We start from the raw sequence: 16,978 nt of genomic DNA, 5'->3' as shown, positions 1-16,978 counted from the left end.
TTGGCACTTTTTGCTCCTCCACTTCAAAAAACCAACACAAGAAACTATTCTCAAATCAAGCTGTGATTTGGCTGGGGCATTGTATTTTCCTCAATAAGCACAAAGAAGAGAGAAAAGATGTTTTCACTTGGCAAAACTTTTTTTTTTTGAGATGGAATCTCACTCTGTTGCCCAGGCTGGAGTGTAGTGGCACAATCTCGTCGGCTCACTGCAACCTCCGCCTCCCGGGTTCAAGCAATTCTCATGCCTCAGCCTCCCGAGTAGCTGGGATTACAAGCGTGCACCACCACCCTGGCTAATTTTTGTATTTTTAGTAGAGCCAGGGTTTCACCATGTTGGCCGGGCTATTCTCAAACTCCTGACCTCAGATGGTCCTCACACCTCAGCCTCCCAAAGTGCTGGAATTACAGGTGTGAGCCACTGTGCCCAGCCCACTTGCAAAACGTTTTAACATTTATAAGGTTTTTTACATACTTGATTTTGTTCAGTTCTTAGAATAATCTCATGATGTAGGTGACCTTATTAACTATTTACAATGTGAGAAAATGGATAGTCAGTGAAGATAAGTAACTTGTCCAAGGTCACAGCACCAGAACTCCAAACCAGACCTTCTGACCTTCTTGATACAGACTCCTCACAGTCACCTGCATGCCATCTTTGGTTTCAGTGCTATGAACTTTCTTCACTGCCTGTTGGTCTGTAGCTACACCTACTCATGAAGATGCCCAGAGCCTTAGCCGCTCCTTGCTCCGCCATGCTTATCTTATGCAGCTCTGGGAGGGGTGAAGAGGCTGTGGCCAGTTACCTCACTACCACTATAGCTATTCACCACCCTGTTTTCTCCTTTAGCCATTTTAGCTACTACACAATTCTTCTGGGCATTTTCTGTCTTAGTTCCCTAGTATCTGGCCTTCCTTCTTTTCTCAGTAACTGTGACCCCTGCTAGCTAGCCTTGCCAACCAATGGTTAATGAAAGGTCTTGGATATGACTGTCAAAGACAAAAGCACTCATGACCCCAATGTTTCAGGTCACAATGATTAGGAAAATCAGGACAACAAGGCTTGGGCACAGAAGAGCTGGTTTTTGAGAGGGGGATTTAGAGTTTGGTTTCAATGTGTAATCTTTGAGGTAATGGTGGAACAGCCTACTAGATTCAGTTTTCTAGTCCCCGAAAACTAAAACGAGGAATAAGTTGAATCACATATTTGGGGCACCAGCCAAATATATAGCAGCATTTATAGTTAGAATGAAAGTGTTTGTGTTTCTTAATTTAAATGCTTCTCAGAGATTCCATTTAAACAACTTCATTATGAAAATGGAGACTTACCATGCCTTTTTGATATTGTTCAGAGAAAATTGTCATAAATAATACACACAGTTTGAAATGGTTGTACATCTTATGAATCAAGGGGTGGCATGTAAAAAGGTTCCTCAGTGCCTCAATGTGGAAAATATCATAGAATGTTATTCTTCAATTGATTCCTTCCTTCACTTTGGTGTTTATATGGTATCTTAGATATTTTATGTTATTTTAATTATATTTTGTGCCTTTTTATTTGGTTAAAAATGCCTACTACTTAAATATTAACAGATTTTTAAATATCCCTTTGAACTCTTCCCCATTCCTGTACCTCCTTTCCCTTTTTCCGTTGTAATGTCAGCCACCTGAACATAACCCAGAAAACTAGGTATCAGCCAATTGATGTTTCAGTGGAAATAAGAGAAAGAAGCGCTTACTATTTCTCAATGCTTAATTGAGGAAAAGCACATGATATCTTACATATTTTAAATTGGAGGGGATAATAGGGTCAAGTTCATGCATTATATTGTGGACATCTTAATCCTATCAAATGGCTTAGTCAAAATGAGAAAGTTAATGAATTTAAGCAGACAAGTACGAACAGTGCTCTAAAAAAGGTGCTGTTACACCATCCCAACCTGTACACACATGAAAAAAAGCTGGGGTGCATTTTGCATTTGAATAAGGGTCATGTTGACTGGCCATGGCAGACCCTGCTAGACCATACACCTGATACTCTGTCACCTGCCAGGACTCAAAAGGACAGGGGAGTATGTGGTTAAGTTCTCTAAGGACTCTTTCTTCTAAAGGGAAGCAGTTTTATAGGTGGTACTTGTAGGTCTGTTGATTCACAATCTCGTGCTTTCTTGATTGGACTGTATTGTTTTACTGTAATTTTTTGGACTTACAAGAAGTCAGGTGTTTTCATGGACTCTTCTCTTTTCCATACAGATGTCCAGAAGGCTTCTTGGGGGAATATTGTCAACATCGAGACCCCTGTGAGAAGAACCGCTGCCAGAATGGTGGGACTTGTGTGGCCCAGGCCATGCTGGGGAAAGCCACGTGCCGATGTGCCTCAGGGTTTACAGGAGAGGACTGCCAGTACTCGACATCTCATCCATGCTTTGTGTCTCGACCCTGCCTAAATGGCGGCACATGCCATATGCTCAGCCGGGATACCTATGAGTGCACCTGTCAAGTCGGGTTTACAGGTAACTAATGAGACCAAAGCCAGTGCTTTCCTACCTTCAGCAGATACCTTTATTTAGCATCTTTTAGATCATGGTGTCTGGCTCTTAAATGTCCCCCAGCTCTGGTGCACATTTAACATTATGATAAGGAACTGGGATGTTCCAGACAACTATCCCTAACTTCCTTTTAAGAGTTTCAGGGGGCAGAGAAAGAGAAAGAAAAAGGACCAAATACTTTGACTGCTTAAAGTATATATGTCAGGGCCAGGTGTGGTGGCGCACGCTTGCAATCCCAGCACTTTGGCAGGCCAAGGCAGGAGGATCACTTGAGGCTAGAGGTTTGAGACCAGCCTGGGAAACATAGCAAGACCCCATCTCTACAAAAAAACAAGAATAAAAATAAAACAAAATTAGTCATGTGTGGTGGTGTGCACCTGTAGTCCTAACTACTTGGGAGGCTGAAGTGGAAGAATTGCTTGAGCCCAGGAGTTTGAGGCTGCAGTGAGCTATGATCGCACCACCGCACTCTAGCCTGGGTGACAGAGTGAGACCCTGTCTCAAAAAAAAAAAAAATGTACACCAGGATGGGGAATCAGAGTTTACTTCACTAAAAGAAATAAGTACACTGTCACCAGAGGAAAAGTTGCTGATGTTATTGACTATTTGCTTTTGGAAATCTCCCTCCCTAGACATTCAGGGCACTGGCTTTTCTGGTTTTCTGAACCCTGTTCCTTTTGCTTCTTCATTACCTTGTTCTTATCCATTAAATGTTTGTGCTCCCTGGGGCACTGTTTTGCGCCCTCTTTTGAGCCACATCACAGCTCTCCCTAGGGAATTTCACTGTCTGTATTCGCCTCCACTGCCACTGTCTTCATTAGCTTGCTGATGAATCTCACCATCATTCCCTTAGCTCCACCCAACCCTGACATTCAGGCTCATGTTTCTAGCTATCCTTTGTATGTTCTCCTTGGAGATATTCTACAGGTACTTTCAGCTCACCTTGTTGACAGAAATACGTAGCAACCATGTACATCCCAAATACCCACGCTAGAAACTCCCTGTCCCTTGTTCTGACCTCATTTCAACTCAGTCACCCAAGCCAACCTCTGAGTTGCCTTTCACCTGTCTATTCCTCCCATTTCCTCTGCTACCCTGTAGTTGAGGGCCATGTTATCTCTCACCTGGACTTCTGAAGTAGTTTCTGAATACGTTTTCTTGCCTTTATTCTCTCCCCATCTCATTCACCCGTGATATGACTACATCTTTGATTATAAATGCAAATATTCTAACAATCTCACCTGCTTACAATGTCTAATATTTTTTCATCATCCGCAGAATAAACTGCAAACTCTTTTACATGACTTCCATAGCTCTCTACAGCCTAGACTTTACATCTTTTTGTAGCCTGGCCTCCCCACAAGCATCTAGGCCTAGTCACACCAAATTCTCCTTATTTCCTGAAAAGGTAGTACTTATTATTGCTTCCATACAGTTACACACCCTTTTGCCTGGAATGCCCTTTTCTACAACTGGTGATTGTCCAATGTTATTTAAAACTGTGTCTTAGTGACCCTTTCATGATTCCTTTAGGCAAATGGTCTCTAAGTTTTATTATTTTTATGTATCACATTTTATTGTAATTTTTTTTTACACATATCTCACCTGAATAGATTGTGGGTTTTTCTAGGTGGGTCTGAGCTTTATTCAAAAGTGTTTATTAAATTAGATGAGAAAAGGAGGAACATTCTTCATTTTTTCTCCTGCTTTAAGCACTAAACCAAGAGTTCTATAAATGCAATAAGCAAAAAAGTGAAACATGTACTCAGAAAACTATACTGGATCAGTTAGTGTAGAATACTGTTATATTAATTTTTCATTGTATTAGGGTTCTCTAGAGGGATGGAACTAATGGAATATATATGTATGTATATATATTCCAACCCAAAGTGTCTTGGTGGCAATCTTAATATATATATATTGGCAATCTTTATATATATATAAAGGAGAGTTTGTTAAGTATTAATTCACATGATCACAAGGTCCCACAATAGGCTGTCTGCAGGCTGAGGAGCAAGGAGAGCCAGTCTGAGTTCCAAAACCGAAGAACTTGGGGTTCGATATTTGAGGGCAGGAAACATCCAGCACGGGAAAAAGATGTAGGCTGGGAGGCTAGGCCAGTCTCGCTTTTTCATGTTTTTCTGCCTGCTTTATATTTGCTGACAGATGATCAAATGGTGTCCATCCAGATTAAGGGTGGGTCTGCCTTCCCCAGCCCACTGACTCAAATGTTAATCTCCTTTGGCAACACCTTCACAGACACACCCAAGATCAATACTTTGTATCCTTCAATTCAATCAAGTTGACACACTCAGTTTTAACCACCACAAATCTACCCCTTGTCAACTTGAACCCATACACATCTCCTGAGATCACACATAATCTTCAAATAAAGACAATAATTAGGTCATAATTACACCTAATGTTGTACAACTATTCTTCGTACATCCGGAAACACACCAGTCCCCAACTGAAACACTCTTACATAAAGTTAACGATACTTAAATGCTGATGTGAAGTCAATAAATCTTATGTCACATGATAAAGGAGAAAGGAAATAAAATGAAGATATTTTCTTAGTACAAGTGTGTGCAAGCACAGACATGTTTTTAATAAAAGAAGGAGGAAATACTGAGGACAATTACAGTCCTCATTTCTGCAGCTGGTCACATGGTAGTAGCTGGTATTGATGACTACCTTCTTCTACCCATTTTGTATTCCTTTTGCCTTCAGCAAACACCTCAGCAGGTTGTGTGTTTTTTTTTTTTTTTTTCCTGATGGAGAGGCCCAAACCTTCATTCATCCAGGCGGGACCATTTGTAGTCCCGCCTGGATTGGGCTGTTGTAGTTGCCCATTGACCTTAATCACAGGGCATGGTAATACTAAGAGACACCCTAATGGATCTCCTGTATTCCATGAATACTCTTTCTTACCTCCGTTCTGGAGGAGTAGACTGATTTCATCTTGATAGCCTGGGTCTTGATAGCCTTGATGTCCCAGCCAACACTGTAACGCCTTTCTTAGCCTGTTTACTTAAAGGTAGGAACCCAAAGTGTCCTGGTGGCAATCTTAACTACCAGTTGAATGGAATTGTTGTTGTGTCTTCTGGTGGCAGCGTTCCTCCATCTGGAACTAAGACCTCTAGGCCAGCAGAACTTAATGTTGCGGGAACAGGAAGCGAACATTTTGCTAGTGGATCACTAGGGGTGATGGTGAGTGGTACCACTTCCATTTCCACCCCTTGATTCCTGGACCTGTGAATCCTGGCTATGGGAGAAACAATACCACATATTGGACGCTGATTCAGAGCATACACAGCCTTCTTGAGAACTTTGCCCCAACCCTGCAAAGTATTCTCACCTAGTTGGCATTGTAATTGTGACTGCAAAAGGCCATTCCACCGTTTTGCTTCAGGATGTTGGGGAACATGGTAAGACCAGTGAATTCCATGAGCATGAGCCCACAGCTGCACTTCTTTAGCCATAAAGTGAATGCCTTGGTCAGAGGCAATGCTGTATGGAATACCATGACAGTGGATAAGGCATTCCATGAGTCCGCGGATGGTAGTCTTGGCAGAACCATTGCATGCAGGATAGGCAAACCCATATCCAGAGTAAGTGTCTATTCCAGTAAGGACAAACATCTGCCCTTTTCACAATGGAAGAAGTCCAACATAATCAACCTGCCACCAAGTAGCTGGCTGATCACCCTGAGGAACAGTGCCATATCAAAGGCGCAGTGTTGGTTTCTGCTGCTTGCAAATTGGGCACTCTGTGGTGGCAGTAGCCAGGTCAGCTTTCCACCGGCCCATCTTGTTTTCTGCACTGGGAAGGTGGGGCATGAGCACAAATGTTAGGACCTGAAAGGTGGTGAACTCTGCCTAGGCAGGGCAAAGCCAAAGGAAACTCTGGTGGAGGTCCGTAGCAGTCCTGATGTGCAAATCGGTCATCCAACCTGGGTGTAGGGGCGAAAGACTAATTGAACCATCTAGTAGCTGGTTCCCTCCAAAGTTTCCCTCGGGATAGCTGGCACTCTCGCAAAAACCCCACTCTTGGTACCAATTTACTGTATTAGTCCATTTTCACGCTGCTGATAAAGATATCCCCGAGACCGGGAAGAAAAGAGGTTTAATTGGACTTACAGTTCCATATGGCTGGGGAGGCCTCAGAATTATGGTGGGAGGCAAAAGGCACTTCTTTCGTGGTGGTGGCAAGAGAAAATTAGGAAGAAGCAAAAGCAGAACCCCTGAGAAACCCATCAGATCTCATGAGACTTATTCACTATCATGAGAATAGCACAGGAAAGACTGGCCCCCATGATACAGTTACCCCACTGGGTCCCTCCCACAACACATGGGAATTCTGGGAGATACAATTCAAGTTGAGATTTGGGTGGGGACACTACCAAACCATATCATTCATCAAAAGGTGTTGGTGGGGTAGACGGTAGTTAGGATGATCCATTATCTCCATCATGACGATGATGGTATTGATGATGTAAGTCACTGAAAATATTTGGTGTTATAAGAATAATTTCTTCCTGATTGTCAGTTTTGAGTTGTTTTGCTATTAGGAGGCAAAGTAGGGGGACATATACCCACTTAAAATATTTTAATTCTGGCTAGTGGAAATGACAGTAATGCCTTCTTCATAATTAAAATGTCACTCTGAAATGGTCCCAAATTAAAACTTTTTCCTTTGTTGTTAAGAAGGATCTCTTCTTGGTGTGTTCTGCAAGATTCTGATCACTTTTTTTTTTTTTTTTTTTTTTTTTTTGAGATGGAGTATTGCTTTGTCGTCCAGGCTGGAGTGCAGGGCGCAATCTGGGTTCACTGCAAGCTCCACCTCCCGGGTTCACGCCATTCTTCTGCCTCAGCCTCCTGAGTAGCTGGGACTACAGGCACCTACCGCCATGCCCGGCTAATTTTTGTATTTTTAGTAGAAATGGGCTTTCACCTTGTTAGCCAGAATGGTCTGGATCGCCTGACCTCATGATCCACCCACCTCGGCCTCCCAAAGTGCTGGGATTACAGGTGTGAGCCACCACACCCGGCCGATTCTGATCATCTTTTATACATATGCTATTTTTGTCTATCACTTTAGTAATCATCACAGATCAAGGTCATCCTTTTGGTTTTTGTGATAGCGCTATACCTCAGTCAGCTTACTAGCTCATCTCCACTCAGAGATGAAGAAGCAGAGGCAGCAAGTTAGTGCCTATACATAATATATATGGAAACCAAATTCAGGGTTGATTCTTTCTTTCTCCCTTTCTTTCTTTCTTTCTTTCTTTCTTTCTTTCTTTCTTTCTTTCTTTCTTTCTCTCTCTCTCTCTCTCTTTCTCTCTTTCTCTCTCTTTCCCTCTCTCTTTCTTTCTTTCTTCTCACTCTGTTGTTTAGTACAGTGGCGCAGTCTCGGCTCACTGCAACCTCCACCTCTTGGGTTCGAGTGATTCTTGTGCCTCAGCCTCCCAGGTAGCTGGGATTACAGGCATGCGCCATGAAGCCCGGCTAATTTTTGTATTTTTAGAAAAGATGGCGTTTTACCATGTTGGCCAGGCTGGTCTCAAACTCCTAACCACAAGTGATCTGCCCACCTCAGCCTCCCAAAGTGCTGGGATTACAGGCATCAGCCACCACTTCCGGCCCAGAGATCTTTCTGTTTCAGTTGTGGGCATCACTCTGAAAATCACACTTGCTAGAAGTGAGCATTTATATCTCTTCTCCACTGTAAATAAGTGCCTCTTAGTGACATGAGTGGAAAGACAAGAAGAATTGCAGTTCCTTCATTTTCTGTCTTAGCTCCCTGAGATGTATATGCTGTGCCTAAATTTGTGTTATAGTTTTCTCCTTTGATTTGACATTCCTTGATAGGCAGAGAGCACTTTTCTGTGCTCATATGTCACATCTCGCATCTTTTTCCCTTATAGAAAAACTCTTGTGTCTCCCATTTACCTTTCTATGAGGTCAGAGATTTAGATACTTTCCTAGACAATCAACTGGAGTATTAACAAATTCAAGGAGTTCTCGCCATCCCATTACTGGGTGTATACCCAAAGAATTATAAATCGTGCTGCTATAAAGACGCATGCACACGTATGTTTATTGCGGCACTATTCACAATAGCAAAGACTTGGAACCAACCCAAATGTCCATCAATGATAGACTGGATTAAGAAAATGTGGCACATATACACCATGGAATAATATTCAGCCATAAAAAATGATGAGTTCATGTCCTTTGTAGGGACATGGATGAAGCTGGAAACCATCATTCTCAGCAAACTATTGCAAGGACAAAAAACCAAACACCGCATGTTCTCACTCATAGGTGGGAATTGAACAATGAGAACACTTGGACACAGGAAGGGGAACATCACAAACCGGGGCCTGTCATGGGGTGGTGGGATGGGGGAGGGATAGCATTAGGAGATATACCTAATGTAAATGACGAGTTAATGGGTGCAGCACACCAACATGGCACATATATACATATGTAACAAACCTGCATGTTGTGCACGTGTACCCTAGAACTTAAAGTATAATAATAATAATAATAATTCAAGGAGTTCTCATCTCTGTAGTTTAAATAATAAGCGACTTAGACTAATGACAACAAAAAGCCAGCCATGTGAATACCAAATTTACTAGTTCTGTGAGGATATTTTTTTCTCTTTCTCTTTCTGCCTCAAAGAATCTGCTTTGCTTCCCCTGGCATCATGATTTAGTTTTCAACCCGTCAGAGTCTTCCTGCTAGTGCTGGTACTTTCCTACTTGAGAAAGTCCGCGGAATACCTTCTAGACCTCTGTCCTCCTGATGGCTTCTATTTCATTTGTTATATAGGGACCCAGAGGTCCTTCATCATTTTCAAACACATCAACAGATATTTATAGCAAGGCCACAATTAATAAAATGTTTCCCAGAATATATGTGTGTGTTACATTTAGAGGAAACAGAAGTAGTATTGACTTGTTTCTATCACCAGAGGCCTATTTAGTAACTATATTTTGTGGAAAATATCGATATATTTTATCCATTCAACAGACATGATTTGAGAGCATACCATGGAGACCCAACCCTGCCAGTGTGGCAGGTCGTATAATGGAAGAAAATAGCAAACTCGGTGTATCTGTGTTTGCGCACATGTATGTATGTGAGGGGCACTAAGGATGACTTTACAGAGGTTGGAACTTTTGAGTAGAGTTGCCAAGATAGGTGAGAGTTCACTAGGAAAACAGAAGGGAAGTTGATTTTTTTTTTTTTTTTGAAATGGAGTCTTGCTGTGTCGCCCAGGCTGGAGTGCAGTGGTACAATCTCAGCTCACTGCAACCTCCGCCTCCTGGGTTCAAGTGATTCTTCTGCCTCAGCCTTCCAAGTAGCTGGGATTACAGGTGCGTGCCACCATGCCCAGCTAATTTTTGTATTTTTAGTAGAGACAGGGTTTCACCATATTGGCCGGGCTGGTCTTGAACTCCTTACCTCATGATCTGCCTGCCTCGGCCTCCCAAAGTGCTGGAATTACAGGTGTGAGCCACTGCTCCTGGCCCGAAAGTTGATATTCAAACAGGAGCAGCATATGCAAAGACAGTGAGCTCTGAGAGAGTAGATGGATCCAGACTCCTATTGCTGATAGCGTCCTGCAGGATTGGGCTTCAATGTGACTAACGTACAATTGCCTCCAGGTGCTCCACCCCACTGAGTCCTTGTGTCTCTGCTGAGGTCCTTGGAGAGTTGCTGGAGAGGGCTCTGTGTCAGATGACCTTGAGGGGCTCTGATTTAGCCTTTTGTAAAATGCAAAGAGTTGAGGTCTTCTCCACGCAAGAGCTCGCTGATGTCAATGAGGTATTGAGGATGGGGCCATCTCCTATTTCTGTGGCCAGTACTGAGTTTTGTTATCCTTCCTTTAGGTAAGGAGTGCCAATGGACCGATGCCTGCCTGTCTCATCCCTGTGCAAATGGAAGTACCTGTACCACTGTGGCCAACCAGTTCTCCTGCAAATGCCTCACAGGCTTCACAGGGCAGAAGTGTGAGACTGATGTCAATGAGTGTGACATTCCAGGACACTGCCAGCATGGTGGCACCTGCCTCAACCTGCCTGGCTCCTACCAGTGCCAGTGCCCTCAGGGCTTCACAGGCCAGTACTGTGACAGCCTGTACGTGCCCTGTGCACCCTCGCCTTGTGTCAATGGAGGCACCTGTCGGCAGACTGGTGACTTCACTTTTGAGTGCAACTGCCTTCCAGGTAAGGAGCTCCCTAGTGTCCCAGGATTAGGGGACAAACCCCTAGCACAGGAGGTAGTGGGTGTGGCTCAATTGCTTTTTTTAGGAAGCGCAAGGAAAAAGGGAAGTGAGAATTTTGTGTGGGGTGGGTTGCTAGTGAGGGAGGAGTTTTATGGGCCCACTGTGGTCCATAAACTGAGCAGGGGATAATTTAGCATGTCAGGGTTTGTGATGATGAGTGGCTAGAAAATTGTTTATTGTCCCTTTTGTAGAAACAGAAATAAGAGGAACAGAGCTCTGGGAAAGAGACAGGCAAGTCTGGAATGGAAAAGAACACGATGAGAATTAGACACTGGAAAATATGTATGTGTGGTTAATAAAGTGCTTTAAACTGAATTGACATTAACAGTAGGTGATCAACTTTCCTATGTGCTTGTGCTTTTGCTTTTGATGGAGTAATTCATTGTTTTCTTATCCACCTAAATGCACCCAGCTGCCATTGATTTTCTCTGGGCTACTGGCCTTCACAACCCTCTCCCATGTACCCTCTCTGACTTTGGGGTAACCCTCCCCTAACTTAAAGCTAGAGAATTCTGAAACTGAGGAGGGGATCCTCTGTTAATCAGTGAGCACTTTTTGATGAGCTGATAGATGATATATGAGAGACTATGCGTGGCACAATACTTTGTTACACTCTTCACTGATACAAGTGTTCTAGAGTGCACACACAACCCAAAGATAGAAACAAAAAGAGGAGCAGTGTCGGGGAGCTTGAGGCCTGGTGTTCCATGGAGAGGGAGAAAGGAACAAGCCTGGCCAATTCATTCAACTCCTTATAAAAATGATGAGGAGGCTGAAAACCAAGAATTTTGATTGGGAACAGAATACAAGCAGCTGGAGCAGATGAATTACTAAGCAACAAAGATCCTGTTTTTATACAAATATCCTTAGTACAAAAACAAAAGAAGGAAAACTGTAGGGGGGAGTAATGTGCTAAGTAAGCAGAATTGCCTCAAAAAGAAGTTGTTCTAGTTACTCTTTCAGAGTGGGAATCTTAGATTCTGGTATTGTGGATATGGTTCACATATAATGGGATTGTGTGTTTTATTTTGGAGGGATTAAAGGTCATAGGTTGGTCCTCAGTATAAAATCAACTGGTAATTTATTCATTTCATTTGGTAAAAATGTATTGACTGCCTGCTATGTTCTAGGCACCATGCTATGTATTTGGAATACAGCTATACAAAGCATTGTCACATAATTGAAATGAAAACTTTGTATTATTTAAGTCACAAGAACAAGCTATTTAATTATATTACTTTTAGTTTCTCTTTTAATGAAGAATAGATAATGCTATCATTCTAGATACTAAATAAGTGTTTTCTTAACATAATATTACTATCCACTTTATCTTGTAGAAGAAATAACTAAAATACATCTGTCTTCACTCCTGTATTTGTTTGCATTTTAAGGGTTAAAGACAGAAATAGAAATGTAAACAACTTTATTTTGAAAATATTTCAACATTGCAAATATCTCTGGGTCTGATATTCTAGTAATCTAATTGGCTAGTAATTGATGTTAGTGTGATTTATTGTTGAAGGCTAAATGTGTTTTTCAGTTTCAAGAAAATTGCTTTTAATAATTGCCTAGAACAAGAGGTTGATTTGGCAGCAAGATATTGACGGGAAGTTAGAGAAGTCAATAAAGGAAGTTTTTAGCTGAGAGAGAGTGATTATTCACTCCCATAGCCTCTGCATTGTTATCCATTAGCCACGATAAGAACCTTAGGGAATTCTGAGAGTGTGTCCAGGAAAGGATCTGTCAAACTAGAATCGTATCTCCTCCTTGAGAAAGGAAATAACCAAGGATTCCGCAGCTGAGAGGCTGCCAGGGCTAGTGAAATAGAGTAACGAAATCTTGACTGTCTCTTATTCTCTGGTTGTAGTTTAACGCAAGACACTTATTTACTCACTGATGGTGTGTGTGTGTGTGGGAGGGGAGATTAGCATGAGGGGTGGGAATGGGGAGATTTGATGAAGAGAAAACTAACATTTTTTTGGTGACTCAGGAACTGTGCCAGGTACTTCCATGCTTATTAGCTCAATTCCACAAAAATCTTGGGACCAGGTATTATTTTTCAAGTCTTCCCACATGAAGTAACTGAAGTTTGGAGATGTTAAGTGATTCACCCAAAGTTGTACAGCTAATATGTGGTTAGGCTGGGTCCTGAAACCGAGGCAGTTTATTTTCAAAGCCTTTGCTTTGTGCATCTTACTGCACCACATTGCACTGCACATCTGCTTCCTGAAAGCACTTTGTAGGTGTGTAAAACTTTTCGTTAAATGCTTTAAGCTGTTTGGGTTAAAAATATATGTTCATGTTATAAGAAAACCAAGACACTCCTAATTATAATCAAATAGTACTTTTTACATATCAATATGTGTGTGTGTGTATATATGTGTGTATATATATATATATATGGCGTTGTGCAGATGTTTAAAAGTAGTTACATAGACTAGTTCTTGCTTTTCAGGGTCCCGTAATCTAAACCAGATGCCTTCAGCTTTGGATAAATATATAGAAGGAAATTTAAAGAGAATTCAAAATAATAGATGATGCAGTGACACTGTGAATAAATGTTATTTATACAGTTTGTAAGATTTCATGCTCATTGTTCGTATGTCCCAGGTGGAGTTCAGAAAATATTCACTTCATTTCCACAAAGGGAAATAGTGCCTAGAGATGGTTTTCTTTTAAAAAGTCCTTTTCATAATGCAGTGCCCTTCCTTCCATTGCCCTTCATTCCATTGCTTCCCATGCTTGTCAAGAGACTAAAATGTTACTTATAGTAATAGTCACTATCTCAATGTAAATAGCACCCTTATTTGATGAGAATTATTATTTCAGTTCTAAAAATGGGGAAACAAAGTCAGCAGGAGGCAAAGTAGCTTGTTAAAGTATTGTGCAACTTTCAAATGGTTGCTTCCACTGCATTTCACGTCTTGGCACTTCTAATTGAGGGTTACTCTAACCACCCTATTTAAAATTGTAACTGTCCCCCACCCCCTTAATTACTAACCCTGGTCTACTTTTTGTTTTCTTTTTCTGTAACTCTTATCTTCTTACTATATAATTTATACTATATAATTTACTTCATTATGTCTATTGTTTATTGTCTGTCTTTTCCAAATTCTACTGCCTCTTACCCTCTCCAGAATGAAAACTAGTATCTTTGTTTTTGTTTACTGATGTAACCCAAACACCTACAAACAGTGCCCAGTATATACTAGGCCCGCAAATATATATTGGCTGACTGACTATATGGTTTAGTATCATGTCATAGTATTGAGACTGTAACTTTGGTCTTCTCATTTTCTTCTTTGTATTGTGCGTCCTAGACTTAGTTTGGCCTCTCCTTTTGTCCTTGTATACTCTTAATACTGGATAAGAATTTTGGAGTCTTTTTCAACTCTGAGTCAGTGAATGCCACATAACTTAGTGACTATATTTAAATGGTTAATTTACAATTCTTTCCCTGCAAAGGATACTGTAGTCACTGTGAGTATTTTAGTATTATTGTAGGACTCAAGAGGGAATTAAAACTACAAAAATGACTCGTCTTGTATGACACAGAAAGAAATGTTTCTTCACAGAGGGAGGAGAAAAATATCTTCAAGAGAGAACTAATAGAATCAAATCAATGAACCATGTCTCATCTTTTTGGATAAGTAACTGTTAGTAATCCAGACACTTCATGAGCTTTCATTATGTAAAGTCTTTAGCAGAAGCTAAAGGAGGGACACCAACCACAGTAATTTTAATTTAAGAACAAAATGGAGCATGAAAATAAATTATTAAATCATTTACTCCCACTATTTTTGGGTTAGGGCCAATAATGGGGAGAGAAAGAGGTAGACTAGTTTTGTGTTTGTGGCTATTTTAATAGAGTAGCACAAGTAATCAAAAAACAGTAGGCTGTTTTGAATTTACTGGCTGTCCCTTATGAGTTCACAGTTAGATTGGACTGTCCTCAATGTACTTTCTTTTTTTTTCTTTCTTTCCCACATATCTTTATTTCTCTGATTTTGTTTAAACTTCATAAAGAGCTCTCTGATCTTTCCTTTCCAAACAATGAAGGTTTATCCTTTGTAAACTACCTCTGTACTCCACAGGCTGATGATATGTGATATCCCTATATCATTAAAGTAAATCCTAAGCACATTCTGTGGCTTTTGTGTCTACTCTGTTGTTGCTGAGCTTATGAACTATTAGAAATAATTCCCTCTTGCATTTTCACACATGGGGAATGTGATGTTCTCTTGGGTATTATGCTAATCGTATTTTGGCAGGTTTCTCTGGAGCAGATGCAGAAATGATCATACCACTTTCCAGGGTGTATTATTTTAGCTCCTTTGACTTGGGCCCTAAGTCTGTTTTACCTGATGTTCCTGAAAGATGTTCCTGATGTCCCTCACTGTTCTTTCATGCTGGATGCTCTTGCCTATGCTGCCTCCTCAGCTATCACCCTCTCTTCCCCTTTTTAATGTAGAACTCATTCTTAATGATTTGTCAAAGGCACCCTATTTCACTGAAATGCCTTCTATATTCCCTACCCTCCAAGTGGATTGTAGACCTTCTAAGGTCTTTTGACATCTGCATATCTCTAGCACAGCACTTACCACGGTGATTATTTATCTGTTCATCTTTCCAAGTAGACACTCTCATTTTAAATCCCTACCCTAGTCGCCAGCATCCCCAGCATAGTGCCTGTCATAAAATGGTGCCACAATGAAAATTTGAAAAATGAATGAATTGAACGTGATAAACATAGATGAGAATCCTATATTCTACAATTTTTTAAATGTACTGAAATTATTCTTTTTGAATCCTCCTATTTATTTCTGTGACTTCTTTGGTGACAAAGTTAGAAAAAAGTGGAGGTCAGTAGGGAGATATGAAGGGATGCCGGTGGAAGCAGTGAGCCTGGGCGGGTGATGGAGTGGGAGATACGTGGCACAGGGGTCAGTGAGTTAATCTGGGCTCATTCAGAGAATGGAAGGTGTGTGCCAAGAAAACTGGTTGGATAGGGATAGATCAGGGATTCCTTCTTGCATTCTCACACTTGGGGGCTTTTGTCATTTTCTTTTCTTTTTTTTGAGACGGAGCATCGCTCTTTCTCCCAGGCTGGAGTGCAATGGCGCTATCTCGGCTCACTGCAACCTCCACCTCCCAGGTTCAAGCTATTCTCATGTCTCAGCCTTCCAAGTAGCTGGGACTACAGGTGCCTGCCACCATGCTCAGCTAATTTTTGTATTTTTAGTAGAGATGGGGTTTCACCATGTTGGTCAGGTTGGCCTCGAACTCCTGATCTCAGGTGATCCACCTGCCTCGGCTTCTCAAAGTGCTGGGATTCCAGGCATGAGCCACCATGCCTGGCCACATGTGTCATTTTCTTGGGTGTTATACTGATCGTATATTTGCAGGTTTGCTTTTGTGACAGACTTCTTCTGGGGGAAAAGTATCCTTCTATCTTTTTACTTTTGTCCAGTTCCAGGTATCCCTGTTTTTTTCTTCACTCTTCCTTCCTTGTTCATGGGAGTTTTTCTTGAGGACTTCAAGCCCAGCTTCGGAGAATCCTGGTTGTCTCATCTCATCTCCTTTCTGCTCTCTTCTCTACCTAGGCTTTCCACCCTCACACCTCCCGGGGTCTGAAAATGGAAAGATAAGGGTGTTTCCCTGAAAGTTGCTCTTCTGTGTGGGGATGACAGGTTCTAAAGACTCTTTTCTGGTCCCTGCCCTCATTGCCATGATTAATCAGTTAAGTGGCATGAGGTTTTGTAACAGCACAGTCTTAAAATGCTTCTCCCAAGTTTAATTTCTCTCCATTTGACCTTTTAAGGATGTGAATTGGCTTTAAGCAGTAGACTCCCTTTAGTACGGCACTGTGAGCCTCTCAGTGAATCTGCTACATCCATTCCACCCACGGGTCTGGAAACTTGTCTGTTTACCTTTCCCTAAAAACCTAAGATATATTTTTAAGACGTGCCTTGTAACTTTTCATATAGCCTTTCCCCTACTTTGGGTAGACTGTTTCTTACAGGAATTTGGTAGATCTTTCCAAAGAGCATTCTGTATCTCTATTTTTAAAGCATAAATCCTGTCAACTTTGGAGGAGAAGTGATTTGGCTTGAGTTTTCTCAGACATGG

Source organism: Pan paniscus, chromosome 1 (genome assembly GCF_029289425.2).
Source record: "Pan paniscus chromosome 1, NHGRI_mPanPan1-v2.0_pri, whole genome shotgun sequence".
NCBI classification, from domain to species: Eukaryota; Metazoa; Chordata; class Mammalia; order Primates; family Hominidae; genus Pan; species Pan paniscus.
The sequence above is the reverse complement of the archived record's forward strand: the minus strand, read 5'-3'. Positions refer to the sequence as shown.